General features: G+C 48.1%; 1 protein-coding gene across 1 annotated transcript in view; it reads left to right on the forward strand.

Annotated features, from left to right (window-relative positions):
* LOC124795688 (homeobox protein homothorax) overlaps nucleotides 1–24007 on the forward strand; it is a 1001790-nt gene that overhangs the window by 785285 nt on the left and 192498 nt on the right. The gene's annotated exons all lie outside the window — the stretch shown is intronic.

Raw genomic sequence — 24007 nt, forward strand, 5'->3', positions numbered from 1 at the left:
GGGACAGCTACCCGTGTACCCTGCAACGCCAGCAGATCACGATTCATTAACAGCATAGCTGTAAACTATCCTCACGCTCCGTAAATGACACTACTTGTCTTCCTGAACTCACGAGTCTTGCCCTCCCAGTGCATACTTTGTTGTTTGGTGTATACCGGGTGATCAAAAAGTCAGTATAAATTTGAAAATTAATAAATCACGGAATAATGTAGATAGAGAGGTAAAACTTGACACACACATGCTTGGAATGACATGGGATTTTATTAGAACCAAAATGTAGGATGGCGCTCTACCCCATATTGCTAGACGCGTGAAAGATCTCTTGCGCGCGTCGTTTGGTGATGATCGTGTGCTCAGCCGCCACTTTCGTCATGCTTGGCCTACGAGGTCCCCAGACCTCAGTCCGTGCGATTATTGGCTTTGGGGTTACCTGAACTCGCAAGTGTATCGTGATCGACCGACATCTCTAGGGATGTTGAAAGACAACATCCGACGCCAATGCCTCACCATAACTCCGGACATGCTTTACAGTGCTGTTCACAACATTATTCATCGACTACAGCTATTGTTCAGGAATGATGGTGGGCATATTGAGCATTTCCTGTAAAGAACATCATCTTTGCTTTGTCTTACTTTGTTATGATAATTATTGCTGTTCTGATCAGATGAAGCGCCATCTGTCGGACATTTTGTGAACTTTTGTATTTTTTTGGTTCTAATAAACCCCATGTCATTCCAAGCATGTGTGTCAATTTGAACCTCTCTATCTACATTGTTCCGTGATTTATTCATTTTTCAAATTTATACTGACTTTTTGATCACCCGGTATTACGAATCGATAATGTCTCTACATGCGCCCAGTCGATAGGTTCCTTCATTTATTGTTACTTTCCAGTAAATTTAAGTCTTCTCTACGTTATTCAATACTGCTTTATTCGCTTTTCTTTGTGGTTATGAAAATTTCAGAACTCTTCTTTGCAACATCATGCGTCTTTCTCTAATTCTTTTCGTGTTCTTCCATAAGGCATGACAACTATGGTACATGGTGCGAACGTGTCGCGTAACAGCTTCGATGTCTGGTTGTATGTACTTCTCAAGTGTGAAACGTTTCGGGACGTGGGGCATCATGATGATCTGGGCAGCCATACCGTGGTATTACGTGAGCCCTATTGTTACTTCGCAACAACGCGTTAACGCCAATGATTATGTGAGAGCATTTAGGCTGAACAGGCCCATCCCACGGTACGATATTTGTTTCTCAGTGGGTTCCAAGACGACAGTGCCCCTGTTCACGGAGATCCCCTGGTCCAGGACTGGTTGTGTGAGCAATAGAATGAATTGTCGCCTCTACGCTGGCCGCTATAGTCAGAAAACCTCAATCTTACTGAGAATTTGTGGAGAAGAGTGCGTGATCACTGTCGACCTCCATCATCGTTACCTCAATTTGCCACTGTTTTGCTGGAAAAACAGCATAGATTCCATTGTAAATGGCGCAGGACGGGTATTTATCCATTCCGAAATGACTGGAAGCTGTTTTGAAAGCGAACGGTATTCCTACGTCAAGAATGGTAATGTGTTGTGTTAGTTCAAATAGCTCTAAGCACTATGGGACTTAACATGTTGTGTTAGTAGTATTTCCATACACACACACACACACACACACACACACACACACACACACACACACACACACACACACACACACACACACACACCTGAAACTGGTCTGGTACGTAAGCTACGAAGTTGATAAAGATTTTTAACAGGTCAAGCCAATGCAACATTTCGTAGAATTATTGTACTGTACTTCGTGTTTTGCCTTTGTTTATGGGAAATCAATGGAAGGCCTGAATCAAAGGCGTTTCTGTTATTATTTCAGTGACGCACTGCCCTCGGAATCGAAATCGTTGACAGATTCGTCAATAACTCGACACGTCTGAAGAAACAGCGCACGGTGTTAATAGTGCTCTGCATTCAAATGGCTCTGAGCACTATGGGACTTAACATCTATGGTCATCAGTTCTCTAGAGCTTAGAACTACTTATACCTAACCAACCTAAGGACATCACACAACATCCAGTCATCACGAGGCAGAGAAAATCCCTGACCCCGCCGGGAATCGAACCCGGGAACCCGGGCGCGGAAAGCGAGAACGCTACCGCACGACCGCTCTGCATTCGTCGATATTCCTAGTCATATTACCGATTTTTCCATGAACATAAATCAGTATGAAGGGCAGCTGTCAAATCAGTGATTTCGCTAATGATCTTATATGCAAACTTGAAGTCGTATTTTTTGGTTTATACAAAGCTTGAAGAGAGAGATTAGTGTGTTTTGTATGTTGGAATTTGAGAGTTATTGATTGTGAGAGGACCGCACCTGTATGGAGAGACTTCTATGCGTGCTACAGCATGTCAGCGTTCGTCGACATGCAGTTTTGCCCCTTAGTATGTACTAAGTGGAACATCCAAAAGAGGAGATAGGAGAGGCCGTCTCCGCGGCCCACGCGCCGGTAATCGCCCTGAGCCGAGTTCCAGGTGTCTTGTTTTTGCTGGCCACCGCAGGACGAAATTCTCGTCTCTCATCGGAAACCCTGCAATTTCCCTGGCTCGGTGATTTATGGGGACGTATCCGCGGGCCGTTTAAAGCGGTCCGTAATGGCCGTGCCGCGCGGCGCGGCGCAGTGTGGGAAAATGTTTCCGTCCGCCGGATCCCACCTCGCTCCGTCTCTCTGTTTGTTTAGGAAACCATTGTTGTGGATGGTACCTCGGCGCAGCTACATTGTGTCGAAATGCTCCTCTATGGTTTCGCCTTACAGATCGTTAACCTTACATGGTAGTACTGCAACGTAACCAGTGAATGATTGTTTCATGCAACAGCATTGGAGATACGATGGCGCTTGACATCGAAATTTTGGATATGACAATTTGGAATCTAAATAAGAATATTTCTTTCTACAGTCCGCCTCTGTGGCTGAGTGTTCAGCACAGTTTACTGCCTTATGGAGGACTCGGATTCGATTCCCGGTACCGTCAGGGATTTTTCCTAGGTGGGAGTACTGGAATGAACTGCACTCAGCCTCGTAATGCAAGTCCTACTGAAAAGAGTATCAGCGGCTCCGGATGACGAAAACTGGCAACGACCGGAAGAGCGGTGTGCTAACCCCACGTCCCTCTACATTGCGTTGGATGACACCATTGGCGGAGGGTGACATGGCGGTCGGACAATAACGATGGTCCAGCCAGAGCCTGCTGCCGGAGTTTAACTTTTTTCTTCGGTGATTAGTTGACACAAAAGTGCTGTGTTTGGTCTCTGTCTTTATTAACAACTCTCACTAATCCAATGGAATTAAAAGAAAGCTTTCCTCTCTGCAGTTTTGAATTGCCACAATAAGATTCTCTCGTCATGCTACCAACTTCTAAATGCAGATGTCTTAAGATATTTTTAGCAGTATCTCAGTGTCTCAGATTAATACTCGCCGCTAGCGCTTATGTGTTGAGTTTTACGACTCATTACACACGTTTTCAGTGACTGAAGTCAGTTTAAAGAAAGGAAGGAAGATTGGGGTTTAACCTGCCGTCTACGATAAGATCATTTGTGTCTAAGTGGTTCAAATGGCTCTGAGCACTATGGGACTCAACTGCTGAGGTCATTAGTCCCCTAGAACTTAGAACTAGTTAAACCTAACTAACCTAAGGACATCACAAACATCCATGCCCGAGGCAGGATTCGAACCTGCGACGTAGCGGTCTTGCGGTTCCAGACTGCAGCGCCTTTAACCGCACGGCCACTTCGGCCGGCATTTGTGTCTAAGAATAAGCTCGTAATGAAAAATGATTGGGAAGGAAATACGTCCTATCTTCTTTCCAGTAACAATACCATAATTCATCGTAAGTGAATTATGGAAAGCATGTGAAACCTAAATCTGGACTAGAACACCACTCCTCTGTGGCGTAAGTCCAGCGCCTTGACCGCATCTCCCTGTTGAATTCAGATAAATGTATCGTTATTAGAATTCAGAGCAATGTTTAATTTTGTAAAGAACTAGGAGACTGATTTTTCCAGAAGTTTTCCGACATTGTCTGAATGACAGCAAGCTTAGGTACGATTCTGTATTCTGATGTCCTGCGTGAGACGCCGAACGAAATGGCTCTCTGGTTAAGATAATAAACACACATAGTGAAGAAGTGGGGTGCAATACGCGGTCAGCCGTTCAGATACAGGTTTTACACATTTGCCCTAAATCACTTACGCTGAATGCCGGTATGATTTCTTTGAGAAGGACATAACGAATTACCGTAATTTTATTGAATCTTACCCACTGCACCGTCTAAGAACACCGTTGTTGACGAGACGTTAAACACTAACCTCCAATCCATCCTTCAGAGATGATTGGCTACTGAATATGTGCAGTTTCAAGTGCCGCTGATAGTAATAGCGTTTTGCAAGGTACCCGACTCCAAGTGTCCTCTGATGAACGTCCTTTCGCGATATTTGCTCGGCAAGTGGTTGAGTTGTCAATATTAATAAAATTAAAACAAAAGACGCTGGCGGCCTCTATGACTGTGTTTTCAGCACCTTTAACCACTCGAAAATACCTTAAGCTGGAAATTGCAGTCTTGGGAACTGTAGCTAATAAACAGAACATTCGATGGAGATGTTATTTAATAAATTCAACAAAACGCTCATTGCAAATTGCTAATTGTGCAAATTCCTGTCGAGCTTGGATTCGATTGTTGACGACAAGGCGTGACATAAGTGTGCGCCAAGTATATTTTTACGGCCACTGTTCTTAAATGTCGTTTACATTGCTGCGAGTGGTACTTCAGTCCTAGACAAGATGGACAGTCCTTTTTGATACATGAGCAAAAGCGCGAAGCTAGATTCGCGGTGAAGTGATGAGCAAGTTCAAACACTGTAGCTCTTATGTGCCATTCTCTTACGTCTCCACTGCCATCTTCTTCCCCTTATTTTTACTGTTATGTGCATGGTGTCTGCTCTTTCAGACATGTCCGAAAGAACAGACTGCACACACATAAAAGTACTATCTACGCCCTGACGGCATGTCATGATACCTTCAGTTTGGAAGCACCCGATATGACCTCTGCGAGCAGTGAGGAAAATCGACTGTGTGAGGGGGGGGGGGGGGGGGTCGCTACGGAAGTAGTGGGCGCCCAATTGGGAATTTGTGCTGGACTGGAAGCGTGCTCGCATAGGCGAGCGCCCTCATAAAGCAGGAAAATCCTGGTTCGAGTCACGGTCAGGCAAAAATTTTTCGCTCTAGTGTTATTTCAGTGCTCTAACGCGGCTGACGTCGGTATTTCTCTTTCATATTTGTTGTATAGCTTTTGGTGATGTTCGCGATAGCTGGCGACCGAATGCCCTCGGCGACCGCACCACTCCGCCCGAGACGGAATCTGTGAACGCCATTCGTCTACTTCTAGACTAAATCTCATGTTCAAGTGTGATAACGTTTTCTAAATGGTTGTGTAGCTTGTATCTGGCGCGGGACGCGTGTACCAGCCTGATATTTACCTAGCTGTATGTGGGGAAACCGCCGGAAAACCACCTCCAAGCTGGCCAGATCGGCAAGTGGATTCGATCCGGGACTGGATCACCAGCCCGATTTCAGGAAGCGGCGCGTCAACACTCACGGCTCTCCGGACGGGTTTGTCCGCTGACTCCATACAACCGACTTGATCACACACTACACTTCATTCTTATGACTTACTCCAGCGGTGGAGGACATGTGACTGCTTGGCACCACTTATGTACAATTTACAGTGGTCCGAAGCGAACGGGGTGGTTAAAATTTCGCGCAGTCAGGTTATCACGGCAAGGGCACATGGTCCATATGCAACGTAGTGCTACGTTGAAAAGTAAGAAATTTCCGACTTTCCGAGGACCTCGATTGTGCTTGTGGGGGAGATATGAAAAGCGTGAGAACTTGGTGACCAGATGGCAACGGGGAAGGAGGAACCGTCATGCGGAGAAGAGCTACTAAAGCGAGGTGCGCAGTGCGGCGCTGGCGGGCAATATCCTTCGCGTAAATACTCGCCGCGGAGCTCGCGTCCCCTCCTTATCTATCACGGGCGCTATTTCTGCCCGTCTGGCGGGAAAGTTCGGGGCGCAGCTGCCGGTAAACACGAGTCTGTTTGTAATTACTTCGTCGGTTCTCGGGAGGGCGGAGGCGGGGTGGGGGAGCAGGGCGGGCGAGAAATGGCCGCCGACACAAACACAAAAGGAAATGGACTGGAAGTGGCCGCTTTTCCTTCCCTCCCACTTTTTTCCGCTCTACTCTCTCTCTTTCTTGTGGTAGTCTAGAGTCTGCGAGTCTGAGCTCGTGTGGGCGCGCGCGCGCGCTTCGACGTTAGTGTGTCTGTGCGCTGGTTCCTATTCTCTCTCTCTCTCTCTCTCTCTCTCTCTCTCTCTCTCTCACACACACACAGACACACACACACACACACAACAAAGTCTGTGAGTGTGTGTGTGTTGTTCAAGGGAATGGGAAGGGCTGTGGTGGTTGGGCTCGGAGACGGCTGCAGTGCGGGTAGTGGGTTGCGTTGGAGGGGAGGGGGGAGGAAAACATTTCTATCTGGAGCAGTGTAATTGCTTTCCTCGGCTGAGACTAATTTGTCTGGTCTGAGGCAGGCAGCCGGCTGGGTCTGCTCGTTGGCTGTGCATGTAGCCCCTCTCTCCGCTCTGCTCACGCGCTTGCGCCAGAAAGGATCAATCAGCGGAAGGAACGGGCTGTGGCCTGCCGGCAGCTCGTCCACCGCGCGTGGGTGGAGCGGATGGCCGGTGTGGGGGCGGGGGTGGGCTCCGCCACAACAAAACTGGTCGGTGCCGCAGCGCTAATCACCGCCCTACCAATTATAAAAACTCCCCCAGCCCTGGCGCACCACCTCTCGGCTGAGCCCTCATCACGGGAACACTCGCTCACCCACCCATCGCGCGTTTCCCCCGCCGGCGGGGAGAGAAGAGAAAGGCCGGACCGCAAGGACGCTTCCCCCGAAACAAAACAAAAAAATAAAATAAAAAAGATTAAAAAAGGGCCAGGGGCGGGTTTTCGGACGAGTCGTGCGTGCCATCGCCGGGTCGTCGCGCGGCGTATGTGCTTTATGTCGGCCGGCGCCAAATGCGAGCACGAGCGCGTGCGTTTGTGTGCTCGGAGCCAGCCGACGTCAAGAGCGGGCGCCGGGCAGGGTGGGCACTCGCGGGTGCTCGTGTGAGGTGGGATAAAAATCCGCCATGCTGGCGAAAGGGTTCAGAATAGAGCGGGATGGCTGACAGCGGAGGGGGAAAAAAAGGACGACAAAGAGGTGGGAGCGCGCGCGGCCGGTACGGCATAGATGGTGGCTGCGGTGGAAGTCGGCCGAGGGTGGGTGGAGCCGGGATGATGTATACAGCATCACGGAAAACAACAGGCAGGAGAGAGCGAGAGGCGGAGGACACAGGCCGCGAGTCTGGGGCTACGAGAGGTTAAAACAAAAAAAAGGGGGGGGGGTTCGGGGAGGTGGGGGTGCGCGCCCGGGGGTGGCGGCGTCGGCGGCGGTGGTGTCCGCTGGCGGTACGGCGCGGCCGGGCCGCCAATGACGCTGAAGGCAGCGTCGCGAGGGCCAGACAGATTATTTCCATTCCACAATTAAAGCGGGGGCAGAGGCAGAGGTAGGAACGAAGCGGCGCGTCGCGGCGTCTGCCCGCCACAGGTTTATTGTGCTGCGATCGGTGGCCCCGTAGCGCTGCCCTGCGGGACACGGCGTGCTTTATGGCGGCTCTCCGGCGCGTCCCCTTTCGAAGGACAGCGGCCGCTCTGGGGCGGAAAAAGAAAAATCACTCGCGGATAAATCTGTCGCGCGCAGCTACGCAGCCTCTCCCTCTGCGTGTGTGTTCGTCCTGCGCTGCGTTTGTACGTTTGGGGCCGTCCCGATGCGGGCGCAGGTATGTTTGGCCCGGGAAGACAGTTGACATAACGCTGCGTTGGCACTGGAGCGACGTACTGCTACCTGCGGATGTCAGGCAGTAGTGAATCTTTATAACGGAAATCAATGGAGACCTCGCTGAAACGTGCCGGCAGTAAGAGTCTTTTAGGCCAACGTTTCCGCCAATATCTAGGATCGGGAAACTTTTACACTCTGCAAATTAAATAGTCTCATTTTATAAACACGTATTGACTCTAAGAAACTCACTAAAATAATATTCTAAGAGATGTAAATTTTTATCGGTTGTTACTGCTTAACTTCTGCTCCTTTCAGATTACTTCATCCTGTTACATAATGTCTCACTGTGTATCTGTCAGTTTTGCTAACAAATTTACTGTAATCTGAATTTACTGTTCACAAATCTGCCCCACTTACAGCTCGTTGGGTTATTTGGCTCGAAAGGACGATATCCTACACCAGCACACCCTGCTGTCACATGTTTGGAAAAAGAAGGACAAACAAGAAATCATTCATATAGTAGTTTTAATTATTGTTTCGAACAATGGATACGGAAATAAATTAGAGTGGTTACGAACCCCCGGTTCCGGGGAAAGGTTTCGGGAGGTTTTCCTTGGCTATCAGGTGAATACCTGAACTGGAAACGCCTGCCAAATATTGCCCAATGGGAGACCCTTTGGCCCATTCTCGGCTTGCTGGGATTTTGACTGAAGACAACTAAGTTTCACAAGAGAAAAATGTTTACATCAATCTTTTCCTGTCCTCGTTCTGAATACATTCCACAGTTTCTGATAATGTTGTCACACGATTTCTGCATTTCACATTTCTTGTTCCTCTTTCGCAACAGCAGTTAACATAACTTCGACGCGGTGCAACTGTCTCGCAAACATGTTCCACAATTGCGGTAAGTTTTTCACATCCACTTCATATTGTCAGGTGAAGCTTGAAATAGAATTCCGTGGTACAGGGCACTCACAATAACAATGGTTACTAAAATCCTGAGGCCGGCCGCGGTGGCCGTGCGGTTCTAGGCGCTTCAGTCCGGAACCGCAGGACTGCTACGGTCGCAGGTTCGAATCCTGCCTCGGGCATGGATGTGTGTGATGTCCTTAGGTTAGTTAGGTTTAAGTAGTTCTAAGTTCTAGGGGACTGATGACCTAAAATGTTAAGTCCCATAGTACTCAGAGCCATTTTTGAACTAAAATCCTGATAGTTGTTTCTTAAACTAGTCCCTGTGTGCGAATAGCACAGAGAAGGTAGCGATCTTCAAATGTGTAAGTCATTTTGAATGTGACAGAAAGTGTTATTTTATTACTGAAATTCATGTTGCAAATTTTTGCCATAGTTTTTATGTTTATTTTGTTTATTCTGAAATGATTGGTTCTGTTGATAATTCGGGGGATAATTCTGAAGTGGTATTACTGCCTTTAGTAAAGATGCAACATATTGGTATGTATATACAGTTACTGGAGCAGCAATATGAAATGGCGTAGGGAAAATTTTAAAGACAAGGAAACCTAAACAGAACTACGAAAATAAAGAAATGCCCATACGAACTGTTTAAGAAACAGGAACTTCCCTCTCTTCCTGAGAGTGAACTACTAATATCAGTTCTCAACTTACACACTGCTTTGAAACCGCGGGAAGTAGCGCAGTGGTTAAGACTGGCCGCGTTTTTGGGAGGACCATGGTTCAAATGCCCGTTCAGCCATTTTGGTTTAGGTATTACTTGTTTTCCCTAAATCGCTTATGGTGAACACCGGAATACCCAGTTCCAGCCGTTTCTTTCTTTCACTGTTCACTGACTGAGATAGAGCTCTGTCTATACCGACACAGACACGTCCTGTTCTAACCCGCCTGCCTTCTGTAAGGCCCGTAGTGGCCGAGCGGTTCTAGGCGCTTCAATCTGGAGCCGCGCGACCGCTACGGTAGCAGGTTCGACTCCTGCCTCGGGCATGTATGTGTGTGATGTCCTTAGGTTAGTTAGGTTTAAGTAGTTCCAATTTCTATGGGACTGATGACCTCAAATATTAAGTCCCATCGTGCTCAGAGCCATTTGAGCCATTTTTCTGTAAGGTCAGTGGCATAAAAAAAAAAAAAGCCTTACGCGTCAGACTTTATGTCGGAAATCTGCAGGGCGAAGGATCTGCTATTGTCTCCATCTATCGAGAAGGCTTATTTTCTGCTGACGGATTTCGCTAAGGTAAGATTTCGTCGAGATAAATTCTTGCTATTCTTTCTTTAAATTTACGCGCTTTATCTATAGTAACGAGTGACTCACGAGTAGCGTTAAAATACGGCACTGATCGTATCTTGGTTGAGGTTACCTGCTTCGTAAATACTACCGATAATGGTAGCTGTCACCCTCGCAGCCACGAGAGCAGAACGGTTTGTGAAACGCTTTGTTTCCGAGGTTCGGCGAAATCCGCGGAGGACGGACAGGCGGCGTCTGTAGCGAGCCAGCCGCACCGCCGGCGAGACATTATTGTTTTGCCTCTCCCGAACATGTAAATCCCCGCGGCGAATTGTTTTCTCGTGAGGAAGCTCCCTTCTGCTTTCCGCTTCTCGTTTGTTAAGGGCTGTGTTTCCTCGGGCAAGAAATTCCTCTTCCCCCGCTGGCTGGCGCGCCCCCTCCCCCACCTCAGCCTCCGCCTGCGCCGCCCCCGCGGTCGGGTCTCGCAATCGCTCTGCCACGGAGGCGGGAGGCAGCCCGGGATTTGGGCAGCGCTGTATTGCAGCGCCGGCTTTGTTACGCCGCCGCCATTGTCTGTCGTTCTTGCCGACGACGCCGACGCCGCCTCGCGCTCGGAGATGTGCATGTCAGGGCGCGCAGCTTCCTGCCGCGCATTGTGCGCGCCCGCGGGCGGCGGCTACGCCCACACCACCGCCCCAGTCCCCGCTTTGCGTTCGACGCCGCCTGTCCTAAATGTTGTACGCGTAGGTCGGTGGCGCACGTGAACACGACCTGAGCCAGCCGGACATGCTCTCCGGGCGCGTGCTGATACCAGCCCTCTGTGCTCCATTCGGTGGACATCATGACGCGAAATGGGACAACGACATTAACGCAAAGTGTTGATCAATATCAGAATGGTATTCCTTACGGAAAGCAAAATCTGGTGAAATGACGCTGTGTTAGCAAACGGGACTCACATTCTCCATGACGACTCTTCAGATCCACGAGCAGCCATTCACATTTACGTTTTCCGAGGTTTTCTTAAATCGTATGTGGGAGTGGAGGGGGGGTGGGGGGGGGGGGGGGGAAGGGCTCGATAGTTCCATTCTACGCCCACATCCAGATACGTGCTTCACAAACCCGAAGCATAAAGTTTTTATTATCGCCTGGAAAAATACAATTTTTTTGTTATCAAATACGTATACGTATGCAGACCTGTTGCGCATTGAAATTTCCGCGCCGTAGAACCGTATCACGTCGTTAGAGAATCCAAAAAAAGGTACATCCAATGATGTGGATGGGCCGCACCATTGTATTTTGGCTTATTTAACAACGTGCTGCTATAGGCTGCTGTGGCGTGGAGATCTCAATATACCGGGTGATCAAAAAGTCAGTATAAATTTGAAAACTTAATAAACCACGGAATAATGTAGATAGAGGGGGTAAAAAGTGACACACATTTTTGGAATGGCATGGGGTTTTATTAGAACAAAAAAAAAACACCCCATATTGCTAGACGCCTGAAAGATCTCTTGCGCGCATCGTTTGGTGATGATCGTGTGCTCAGCCGCCACTTGCGTCATGCCTGCTTGGCCTCCCATGTCCCCAGACCTCAGTCCGTGTGATTATTCACTTTGGGGTTACCTTAAGTCCCAAGTTTATCGTGATCGACCGACATCTCTAGGGATGCTGAAAGACAACATCCGACGCCAATGCCTCACCATAACTCCGAACATGCTTTACAGTGCTGTTCACAACATTATTCCTCGACTACAGCTATTGTTGAGAAATGATGGTGGACACATTGAACATTTCCTGTAAAGAACATCATCTTTGCTTTGTCTTACTTTGTTATGCTAATTATTGCTATTCTGATCAGATAAAGCGCCATGTGTCGGACATTTTTTGAACGTTTGTATTTTTTTTTGTTCTAGTAAAACCCCATGTCATTCCAAGCATGTGTGTCAATTTGTACCTCTCTATCTACATTATTCCGTGATTTATTTAGTTTTCAAATTTATACTGACTTTTTGATCACCCGGTATATCAGGACTGCTGACATGTACTTGCTAACTCCGTAATTAATTACCTAACTTTAGTTGCTCGAGGTATTAGTTAAAACGTTATGACCACCCACTTGTACAGTATATGGTTGACGGCATTTTTAACATCGCTAGTCAATCCCTTTCCTGTTCCACTTGCAAAAGGAGCGAGGGAAAGTGATAGCATTAAGTGTCCGTATGAGTCTTCATCTCCCTTATTTTATTTTCTTGCGGCCCTTACGACAGGTGAGCCTTGGAGGCAATAGAATCGTAGCAAAATTTCTTTTTCTAAGCTTTGACGGAAGTGTTTCGCGGAAGTATCGTGTTCTGTTATGGCTTAGCGCCGTCCTTTGATGTTATTTTATGACATTAATACATCGCATCGACGAGATGTGCAACCCTAATCTCCTTTCGTGTGGAAATCATAATTTTTGGTGACTGGTAGATTTGGACTACGTTCATCCCTAAATTGAGGAGTGTCTTAACCCCAGTGTCATCTAACTCGTTCATCTACAATTGTACAGCGTCTCCGAGAAGTCCACAATCCCCTGGATCAAAACGGTATGTTGTACATTGTACACTAGAAAGCTTAATACAAAAAGTGTGCGTCCAGCGAATCAGTACGTGCTGCATCGAGCGTTACACAGAGACGTATGTATCTGGATGTCCTCCTTGACATCTTGCGTAGCATCGCAAGAGTTATGTTTCGAAACGCTTCCTCAACACATTTGCACAGTTCTTCGTTAGTGTGGCACTAACGTGGAACCACATGGAACTCAGTCCCTCCAATAAGTTATGTAGCCTAGTAAGGTCCAAGAAAGTATTGCGGTTGGCATCACATCTCTTGAAACATATTGACGATTTTCCTCAGACCAGAAAATCACATTGGTCCTGTATGATTTGCAATATATCGCACATTCATCAAAAAATAACGCTCTAGATAGGGACAAAGAGCCGGCCGGGGTGGCTGAGGGGTTCTAGGCGCTACAGTCTGGAACCGCGCGACCACTACGGTCGCAGATTCGAATCCTACCTCGGGCATGGATGTGTGTGATGTCCTTAGGTTAGTTAGGTTTAAATAGTTCTAAGTCCTAGGTGACTGATGACCTCAAAAGTTAAGTCACATAGTGCTCAGAGCCATTTGAAATATTTTAGGGACAGAGCATTCGGAAATTGGGGAATTGTGCAAAAGCAAAGCTCGGCATGCAATAGCTCGTAGCTCCATGTTGTTATCGGATAATTCAGTCACAGAACTCGTTCTATATAATTCTGTTTTCAATTCTTTGTTATTGTGATTACGCATTGTTGACAGCGGTACTGAAGTTCCGTTGCTTTTTTGGGAATGGAGTTCGTTGGAGACTGCTCCATTGTTTGAGCAACGGCGGCACACGATGTCTGTCGCATTTTCTTAATGGGGACAGGGACTTCCCGGAAACCTTGTGCAGTAGTATAAGGTGTTTATTGCAGATTCGTTGATTTAGATTTGACCCAACAGGTCAATAAGTGTACTCGCTAAATTGAGATCACAGTGATTACCCGGTGAAGGCTGGTTTGGCAGCTGATTCAGACCAATCAGGAAAGGTTGATAGTCTTCTAAATGGTTCAAGTAAGCAAGCGACTAGGGCTTCGTCTTGTTCTATACGCTGCTACGGAGTCGGTACACTGCACATTGCGTCAGCTGTGAACCGGGAAAGACTTCCGCGAATGCACTTCGGGCTGCTTTGCTTCCGGTGGATCATTATGTTGAGTGTTGCGGAGGCGGGGGCGGTGGAGGTCCCGGGGGAGCGAGCTGCGCCGGCGCACAGCCGCCAGCGGCGTCGGCCCCGCCCCCGACGCTGGCCGGCGCTTTAAAGTATTCCTGGCAGGCGTCTCACCTGCTACCCTGGCAGCCACTAGTAATCGCCCGCCCTCCCAGGGGGCGCGTGAATTTCAATTGGCGGCGCCGGGCCCGGCGCGCTCGCAGCTGCAACTTTCATGAGCATCCCCCAACCCCTGCCCCCCACCTCCACCACGGCATCGCGCCATCATTGGATAGAGAAGCCTCATGCAACTTGCACGCCGGTGGAGACTTCTCCAAATTGTGTGGATTTCTTTTCTTTTTGCTCCTGTTCGTCCTCTGGGATCTTCATAGTTTCTTGAGCATGGACGTCTTTGGCGGCCTTCTCGTGTTTATTGGAATTGCTTTGGATGAACTTTATCTGGTATCTCGTGGAGTGGTCTCGAAGAATAGAGGAACTCCTCGCGCCAGAAAACGTTTGGTTGGGTTCTGGTACACATCGCGGCAGCGTGTGTGTACGGTATTCGTGCATCGTTACAGATATTGAGATGTACATGTAAGAAATAAGAAATGAATTATTATTTTATTTATTGCTGTATTTATCCACACTTACCACATAGTATTAAAAACGGGTCGTGCTTGAAATATAACGCTGATAGAAGCAGGTGAAATCTTTCAGTTTGTACAATAAGGAAATTACACTGCGAAAATTTATAGAATTAAAATTACGGTAAATTAAATTTGCCGTTGCCACATTGTCCTCTACTAAAGGTTGTATGTTTCGGAAGGTAAATCTTCCATCTTCAGACGTCTTGGACAGTTACAGTCGCACGACATGAATGAGTTACCACCCTTCAATTATGTGGGCAGTGGTACTTGCGAATAAGAATAATTTCCATAAACCATGGCATGCACATTAAGCGTTCTGTATCAAAAAGAATTACTGAACCGTTCCAAGGCAATCAGCACGAGGATCTGATATCACACACCGGGCGTAAGCTTCAGTATTCCTTATAGTCTTACTGATCAGTCAAGTACAAGAATTAAAGTTCTCCACTGTGACCTAAAAGAATGGAACAACGCTAAACCAAATAAACGAGGCATGGTTTCAAAAATGTTCCAGGTATAAAACTTCTATCAGTTGACGTCAACCCTAAAAATACCCCACATTAATCAGTCATCTGAGGAACCATAAGAATTACACTTTTAGAACAGCCTGTCGAGCGACACAATGGCTTATTAAATATTCCGTGTATGTAGACCGAAGCTACGCGCTGTCTGGCTCGGCTATCACTTGGATGGGTGACCGTCCAGATCTGCCGAGCGCTGTTGGCGAGGGGGGTGCACTCAGTCCTCACGAGGCTGATGGAGGAGCTATTTGATTGAGAAGTGTCAGCTTTGGTCACGAAGCCGACAATGGCCGGTAGAGCACTGTGTTGACCGAATAACCCTCCATATCCGGATCCAGTGACGCCTGCCGCCCGAGGATGACACGGCGGTCGGTCGGTCCTTTTCCCGAGTGAGTTTTGGTGTAGTTTTAGGTGCAGAAGTGATGAAATCATACAGCGACGTTGCGCTGTGGCTTAGTGCACTTTCTAGGATAGCTTACTCAACTGTTTCTAGAGCATTGAGGTGGTAACATTCCTATGTGATCACTGCTTTCACCTGTTCTCCCAGCAACCGTTTAATGTAACCTCCTACTGAGTCCATATTTTTCGAATTTGTCTCTTACCAATACTGTTTCAAAACACAAAAATTACGAAATATTACGTAACAATACTAATAAATCGATATGTGGTAAGCTAACAACTTAATCAGGTAATTAGTACTGCCCAGTACAGTGTAGCTGGCCGGGGTGGCCGAGCGGTTCTAGGCACTACAGTCTGGAACCGCGCGACTGCTACGGTCGCAGGTTCGAATCCTGCCTCGGGCATGGATGTGTGTGATGTCCTTAGGTCAGTTAGGTTTAAGTAGTTGTAAGTTCTTGGGGACTGATGATAGAAGTTAAGTCCCATAGTTCTCAGAGCCATTTAGCTAGTACAGTGTAACAGATAAATAAAAGAGACAGCGCGATGAACCGTTGACAACAGTCTGATTTGACATTTCTAAAAACGGCCAGCAGTATAGTGACGAAATCGGCAAGAATAGAGTCGGCGATATCTACTCCAATAAGATTCATTTACGGTATTTCTGTAACCGAAATACAAAACTCCTTGCTGCTCTAGGACCAAGATACCGTTGAAATGAAAAAGTAACGTGACATACTTTATAAAATACAAAAATTATATGAGAAATTTCTTTACCTTTTGCGATGAGAATGTATCTGTAGATTATGCGGGTACTACATAGGAAATGGTGACCGGTGTCGGATGAGAATTCTGTTTCTGGTTTCGGATGGGCACGTTCGTGTGTGTTCTTGTGTGTGTGTGTGTGTGTGTGTGTGTGTGTGTGTGTGTGGTAAAACCGCGATAGTGAAAGAGACTGCAGTCTGAGATGAAAAATGTTGAGAGTACAGTATCTCGCTACAGTGGCCACGTGAGAGAAGTTGCGGAGGCGTCCGTCTGGATTTGCACCCCCAATAGAAGTCGTCCCGGCGTGACCGAGGCGCAGATTCTCGACGCGACCGCAGCGCTCCTCGCGGGGGTTATAAACACGGGGATTGCTATTCCGACGGCCCAAGATTGCGCGGGCAGGGCGCGCGGCCTCGCTCCTCTCTTCCCGGCGTCCTTGCATATATACCGCGCGGGGCATATTTATTGGTATTCCCGCATAACTCTTCTGGTCTCCACGGACCATTAAAAAAAGTGCGGGGTGAGGTGAAAAAAAAGAAGAGGAGGCGACCGGTTGGTACCGGCGGCGACTCGCGAGGGTGAGACGCACGGAAGAAAGAAATAAGTTGGGGACGGCGCGGCGCGGCGCAGCGCTGCCTCCCTGACGGCACATCCATATGTGGCCGTCTTCAATTTCCTGGAGGCTCACGGGCGTGCCCGGCGCTATCTGCTGCGGCTACCGCTGCCCCGCGACCAGAGCAGAGCTGGAAGAAAGGGATATAAAACTAATGCATTATTTCCGCTGCCGGGCCGCGAGCAGTTGTAATTTAGTGCCTCCTGCGGCGAACGGAGCCGCGCCGCGCGCTTTAGCTCCGAACGCCGAAGACCCAGGTTGTATTTCACAGCGCCCGACGACAGAACTAGCTCCCTGCCAGGTCATCCGTGAAAAGCCAATCCATCCGTCATCCCGAAATTGGGAACAGCAGCCATCAGCTTTTCGCAGACGGCTAACGACCTCCCCCCTACTCCTCTCCCCCTTTCTTTACTTTCTTCCTCTTCCTCGCGTTTTCCGCTTAACGCATCGCAGTTTAATCCCTGCGCCGTTTACGCGGTGCCACTGTTCGCCGAATTACGTATTTGTACTCCTCGGCAACAGTCCTTTCCCTTCCCCTCGCGGAAAGTGGAACGCGGAAAGCAAAAAGCAATACCATTTTTCTCGTTCCGGGACTAGAATTTAAGATTGGATCATAACGGGGAGGGAAAGCGAGGAATCTTGACGCGGAGGGGAGAAATCACTCTTCCGTAACCCTTATTCTTCCCCATACAGCCACTTCAATTTGCTCCCGGAGGGGCAACTTTCGCATTTTGGTTGCCGGCGCGCGAGGCGGCGCAAGGGGGCGGCCGGAATTCCACCCCGCGCTGCCTGCGAGGTGAGAGAGCGCGCCTCGGCCCACCTATCGAGATGGGCTTTTTGCGGCCGGGTCGGAGCCTTATTCCGCCCCGGAGACCGAGGATGCGCCGCCTGATGGATTCTGCATACTGCTCGCCGCTCCCCTGGCGATACGACCGCGCCGCGCCCGCAAGGCCGTAAACCGCCCGCTCCCCGCGATCGCAGCTTGTTTTCGCTGCATGCGGCGCTTCCCAGGGCTCCACTCTCCGCTCGAAGAAACTTCCTTCGCACCAGTTTCTGCGCGTCAGGCAGGACGCGCACCTACTAAACACCGTTCGCGACAGTTTCACAACTCTTTCTTGACAGTGCGACGAGCGTTTCAGTTGGCGTTATTGTAATACGGACGACTTGGGTTCGATGTCCGGAGAACTCTCCACCTCCATGTGAGGTTCATCTTGCCTTACAAACTAGCTACAAACCTTTCAGATGCAGGATTATTTACAAGTACCTGTAGGGTTTCAGAAGATGAGTGTGCGAAAACTACTAGGCGCATACGTATCAGTGGATACAGCAACTCTGCCGGCCGGGGTGGCCGAGCGGTTCTAGGCTCTACAATCTGGAACTGCGCGACCGCTACGGTCGCAGGTTCGACTCCTGCCTCGGGCATGGATGTGTTTGATGTCCTTAGGCTAGTTATGTTTAAGTAGTTCTAAGTTCTAGGCGACTGATGACCTCAGAAGTTAAGTCCCATAGTGCTCAGAGCCATTTGAACCATTTGATACAGCAACTCTGCGACTTCTTAACTCACATTACAGGCGCTCAGAGCAATCGTTTTTCACGTAGCAGAAATCAGTACGTGCATTGTAGTTCGCTTGGAAATTTGTTCACTGTGTTGCCTTTGTGATGCGACAATACGGAGCATATGATTTGTCTGCAGTCTGCTTCTTCTGACACGTCTGAAACGTAGTGGTACGCTTTGCAACGAAGTCAGGGCTCGTATTATGAATCCAAACTTGGACAGAGTCTTTATCCAAAGATACATGTAACATTTCCCAGTGGTCTATAGTTTTAGCGCAGTCTTCTTCTGAATCCCTAAAGGATTTATCAGTAACTCTGCAAATCACGTTGGGTGTTAGGTCACGTCATTGTGAAACAGTTAAACAATAATACAACCGACGATTCGACTGTCTTTACAGAGACCATCTTCAAGGTGATGAAGCTGCTGGGTCCTGCAGATGGTCTTCTCTACACCCAACGTGTTAAAAAGAGTGTCGAATATTCTGAGAGGTGCTAGTAACTATCAAAACACGAAAATAGTCGAATAAACATGGGCTCTAAAATGCATACTTCAGGAACTGTGCGCACTCGCTCATCTTCACCAGCGTGAAAAAACATCTCTTCTGTTGGACAAATGTTTATAGCTCTTAAGCTATACACTGTAGAGCCCATGTATACTAGACATTTTTTTTCTTATTTTCGTCCATACTACCTCCTCTCAAAACACGGAAAGCAAAGAGCTTGCAGTAGATGAGACGATTTTCGCAGTATCGGAGATAACAAGTGCTCACAGCACTTTAAGTGACGCGTTTTGGAGCATATGTTGATTGGACTTTTTTCTTGTTTGAGTAGTTTCTACCACCCCTCAAAATAATCGACAATTCTTAACACTTTTTTATACCGTGTTATTTAGATAGTCAGGTCTATCTACAGACGACCGTAATAAAGCGGTATGTATTGGGAAGAGCACCCCAGAATTCACAAGTTTTGTCGCACTCTCGATCACCGCTGCAAAGATGGTCGAAATGTCTGTTATATATTTGCTTTTTCACAGTGATACAGCCTAACACCCAAGAAGATTTTTATCAAACTGTCAATGGACGTGAATGTTTAGGAACTTACATTAGTTCTGGGACTGTTTCAGCCCTAACAAGATAATTTGCTTATACAAAGAGAGTGGTCCGCCCACCATCCGACTCTCGAGTGTCTGTTTTTCCGTGGTTCTAACACATCTCTTTAGGGAGATGCCGGGGTGTTTCATTTGAAAAGGCCATCGCAAATTTCATTACCCTTACCTGTCTATTCCGAGCTTGGGCTGTGTGATCTGTCGGTATGATGCTCCTGAGTCACTCATGTTAATGATTTGACGTTTACCAAAGTCTGTATCTCTTCTGGGCTTGCTGTGGTGCGATCCTCCCCTAAAAACTTCAGGTTAGTTAGACACTCCCAACAGCCGTAATGTAAGCACGCATAAGGATGAAATTTTAATCAGTATATCTCACTTGCAAGGGACCAATGGGGTATCCGTTCGGTAGCGTTCGAGCAAGATGTTCACTGTGTAACACTTTCCATTTTCGTCAGTACGGATCTTCCACAGTTAGATGTCCGCCCCTATAACTGAGTGGTCAGCGTGACGGATTGCCGTCCTACGGGCCCGGGTTCGATTCCCGGATGAGTCGGGGATTTTCTCCGCACAGGGACTGGGTGTTGTGTTGTCTTCATCATCATTTCATCCCCATCCGGCGTGGAGATCGCCGATGAGGCGTCGAATGTAGTAAGACCTGCACCGAGGCGGCCGGAACTGCCTCGTAAGGGGCCTCCCGTCCAATGACGCCAAACGCTCATTTCATTGTTTTACACAGTTAGATGCTCGTGTTTTATGATAAACAGCAAAGAATAGAAAAGATAAACGAAAAGGAGGACCAGCCGTACACTCTTTGCGGAAAGAATGGAGGTGCGCCGACTTGCACTTCTTACTTCGTGAAGCGTGTACGGCAATGGTGTCACTCAGTAGCGAAGTGGGTGATTTTTATACGAAAACTGTAATAGTCTGGGGTTCAGTTGTCAATTGGTACAAGAATTTTTTCAGTCTCTCATACCTTCTTCCAGTTCTGTGAGTGCCAAAAACGCTGAATAGTTCCTTGTTTCATAGTCCGCGTTAAACTATGTGATAGTTGTCTGGGTAAGTCAGTTAACAGATCGGAGGAGGGCAACACATTCCAAGGTCACTGTGAGTTAGGACTATGTCAAGGAAAGCAACCCAACCGTATGGTCAAGAATAGCTGTAGCTTACTGCGCAGTGGGGATTATAACCTGCTTTTTGCAAGTAGGGAAAACAGTGAAAATGATTTGCTGGATGCAGAAAATTCAGTACGACACCAGTGCACGGGCAGAGTGTTGATTCGCCTGGTCTCGACATTCAGAACGGAAGCCTGTGGACGCCGCGGCGTATATCCGCGGCGCGCGTTCCCAGGGCTCTGCAGCCACGCAATGTATTGCTGGCTTCTCCCGGGAGGCGAGACCGCCGGCATCCCCGGAGGCCTGGAATTATTAATGCGCCGCGATGTACGCACGGCGCCAGCAGCAGCTCCGGGCCGGCAATATCGCGGCAGTCCCGGCGCCTGGAGGCCCTCGCGCGCTGCTGACAAGTGCCTGCGCGATGGGCGAGACAGTCGCGGCCGTCACCTCGCCTTCACGTTCAGGCGCTGATGCAGTGCGTCTCTCAGATCTTCAGGATACGTGCGTCTTTGCAGCGATACGCAGTGATGTGTTGTGGCAACTTTGAGCCTGTAGCTCCTGAGAAGGACGAATAGTTCGACATGTCGAATTACACTTTTCGATGATATGATTCGGACTCAGTTGTAAAGGATATCACAAAAGAATACTACCACTGGACTGTGCAGCATTCTCGTTCTGTTAGGTTGGTGGCACTGAGCATATCACAAAAGTCACTTGTTTCTTCAGCAGTTAGAAACTGTGGAGTGCTGGGGAACGGAATTGTGTGTTATTGCTGTGTAAAAACATGCTGTATGGAAAATGCCAGGAGCGTTCAGTTTCGTTAAAAATAGGAAAAAATGCGCCTTAATGTAGTAACAACGCGTCGGGTACTACGATCTTGTGACATGACACACTGTCTTCTTGGATTTGTGTTGCTGAAATCTTTAATGTATGCCAGCTCGCCACACTCATTTCCTCTGTTTAAGGCCGAAATTAAGTGCGTCTTTTTTGTTACAGAACCGAAATTATAAGGGTAACTGATAGACAATTTCACTGCAATAACGACAATGTGTAGTTAACATACAATACGTTGAATTACCTGGCTCATGAGGAACTAAGCAAAATACGAGCTCCTTGTCCAGGACTTGAAGTCCCCAGGGATGTCTACCGGCCACGTCGTCATCTTCTGTGCTGAGTCGTTACGCGGATTCTGTGTGAAGGGGTGTGTGGTCAGCACACTGCTCTCCCGGCCGTATTCACAGGCTTCGCAAGACGGTGGAGTCACTACTACTCGGTTAAGTAGGTCCTCGAAAAAATGGTTCAAATAGCTCTGAGCACTATGGGACTTCTGAGGTCATCAGTAGCCTGGAACTCAGAACTACTTAAACCTAACTAACCTAAGGACATCACAAACATCCATGCCCGAGGCAGGATTCGAACCTACTACCTTAGCGGTCTCGCGGTTCCAGACTGTAGCACCTAGAACCGATCGGCCACTATAGCCGGCGTAGGTCCTCAACTGACATTACGACGCTGAGTGCACCAGGTAACAGTCCTCCTTGGCCGTACCGGAAACTGAACCCGGCTCCTCCACATCACAGCCATGTGCGCTGGCCACTCAGCTGAGGACGCGGACACAAAAAAAAAAAAAGGTACAAGTGAATGCGTCTCTAGATCAACTGCAGAACAACACACGATAGACTGCTTCTTTTCTTAGCTCACTTTCAGTACAGCTAATGACATTTAAATGACGTAGCTCTTCAATGCGTTCGAAATAACAGCTCTGTTCTTGTGGGGAAAAAAGTAAAGAGAAACGTTTTTAACATTTAGTGAATGAGGGCTGTGAAACCGACGTACCTCGAGATGAAGTTATTTTTAAAGAGTTCAGCTACTCATATTTCATAATGTGCCTGTACAGGAATGGCATCATCAGGTTGTTGAAGATAGGCATCTGAAGAGATTTTTAAATGAAAGACTTTCTAAAAAATACGGAAACAAATTTGATCAATTTACGGAATACTGACGGGCGCGTCCAGATCGTTTTTGTGAGACCGTTAGCCAGTCTTGGCGGCTCGTGAGTTGGAATTAATTTTTACGTTGGAACAAAGTGCGAAATAAGATTTAGGAAAGCGTTCACGTCTTTGTCAGCTGGAAGTCCGGCTCCAGAGAGAGCTTGCAGCTTGGAACTCTTCGGCGGCGGCAACAGTTACCGCGTGATTCCTTCCCACTCTTTCTATTGGCCACCCACAACTGGTACGTAGTGGCCAGGTTGTCAGGGGTCACGTTCCACAGGAACAAACTAACTCTGCTGAAGCGACGATTCAATTTCGCTCGTAGGTCAAAATCAATTGTACTTGAACGATAAAGGAAAATTATGATGATGATGATGATGATGATGATGAAGTCCCATACTCCGAGACGGAGCGTAGGGGAACGATGCGGAGACCGGCACCGCCGTACTAGGCAAGGTCCTAGTGGAGGTGGTTTGCCATTGCCTTCCTCCGACCGTAATGGGGATGAATGATGATGATGAAGACAACACAATAACACCCAGTCATCTCGAGGCAAGAAAAATCCCTGACGCCGGGGGAGTCGAACCCGGGACCCCGTGCTCGGAAAGCGAGAACGCTACCGCTAAAATAAAAAATTCCAAATAAACGTCAGACTGACTAGGTGACCTGCACAAATCAAGAGCAATCAGTTAAGCGACTCCACTTCCTCCTTGTTGTGGGTGTGAATCATTGAGCGATATTTGATGAATCTTCTCTAGCTATATATAATTTTTTTAAATATTGTTTATACTGTAGCGTAATAGATACCGATAGAAGTTTTTATGTACACAGCTTTACTGTAGATGCAACAGCGGTCGTTAGTTTCACTATAGGATATTTCGTCAGTATATTATCACGGCGTTTGTGTGGAGTATCCTTTATTGCGACTCTTTGTAGAGAAGGCTATATGGCCACCGTGTTGAGCGCACCGCCCCGCCATGCTGTTGGCTGTTTCTTGTAGTCGGCGCTAACATGGTTGCGTGCCTGACGGACGCAGCCGCGCCCGCCCCCTCCACAGGTTCCCGCAGGAATGCAGCGCGGCTGGACGCGGCTTCCCGCGGGCGTTCTGTTCGATCCTCCGCCCCCCTCCTCCCTCCCCCCCCCCCTCAGCCCATCCTGCCATAATCACAGCGTGGTCCGTCCGTCCTTATCGGAAGCCATCATCTATGCAGCCAGCGGCCGCACTGTTCTCCTCGTGTCTTGCTTTGGGCACACTCCCTCCTCCCACCTTCATAATCTCTCGCACTCTGTCCGTCCTCCTCTGTTTTTTCTCCTTCTCTCTCTGCCCACAACGTTCGGTACCCCACATACTCTCGGTTCTTTTCCACGCAGGCTACATTCTCGTAACTAGCTAACGGCAGCTTCTTATC

This window comes from Schistocerca piceifrons, chromosome 4, assembly GCF_021461385.2.
Source record: "Schistocerca piceifrons isolate TAMUIC-IGC-003096 chromosome 4, iqSchPice1.1, whole genome shotgun sequence".
Classification (NCBI taxonomy): Eukaryota; Metazoa; Arthropoda; class Insecta; order Orthoptera; family Acrididae; genus Schistocerca; species Schistocerca piceifrons.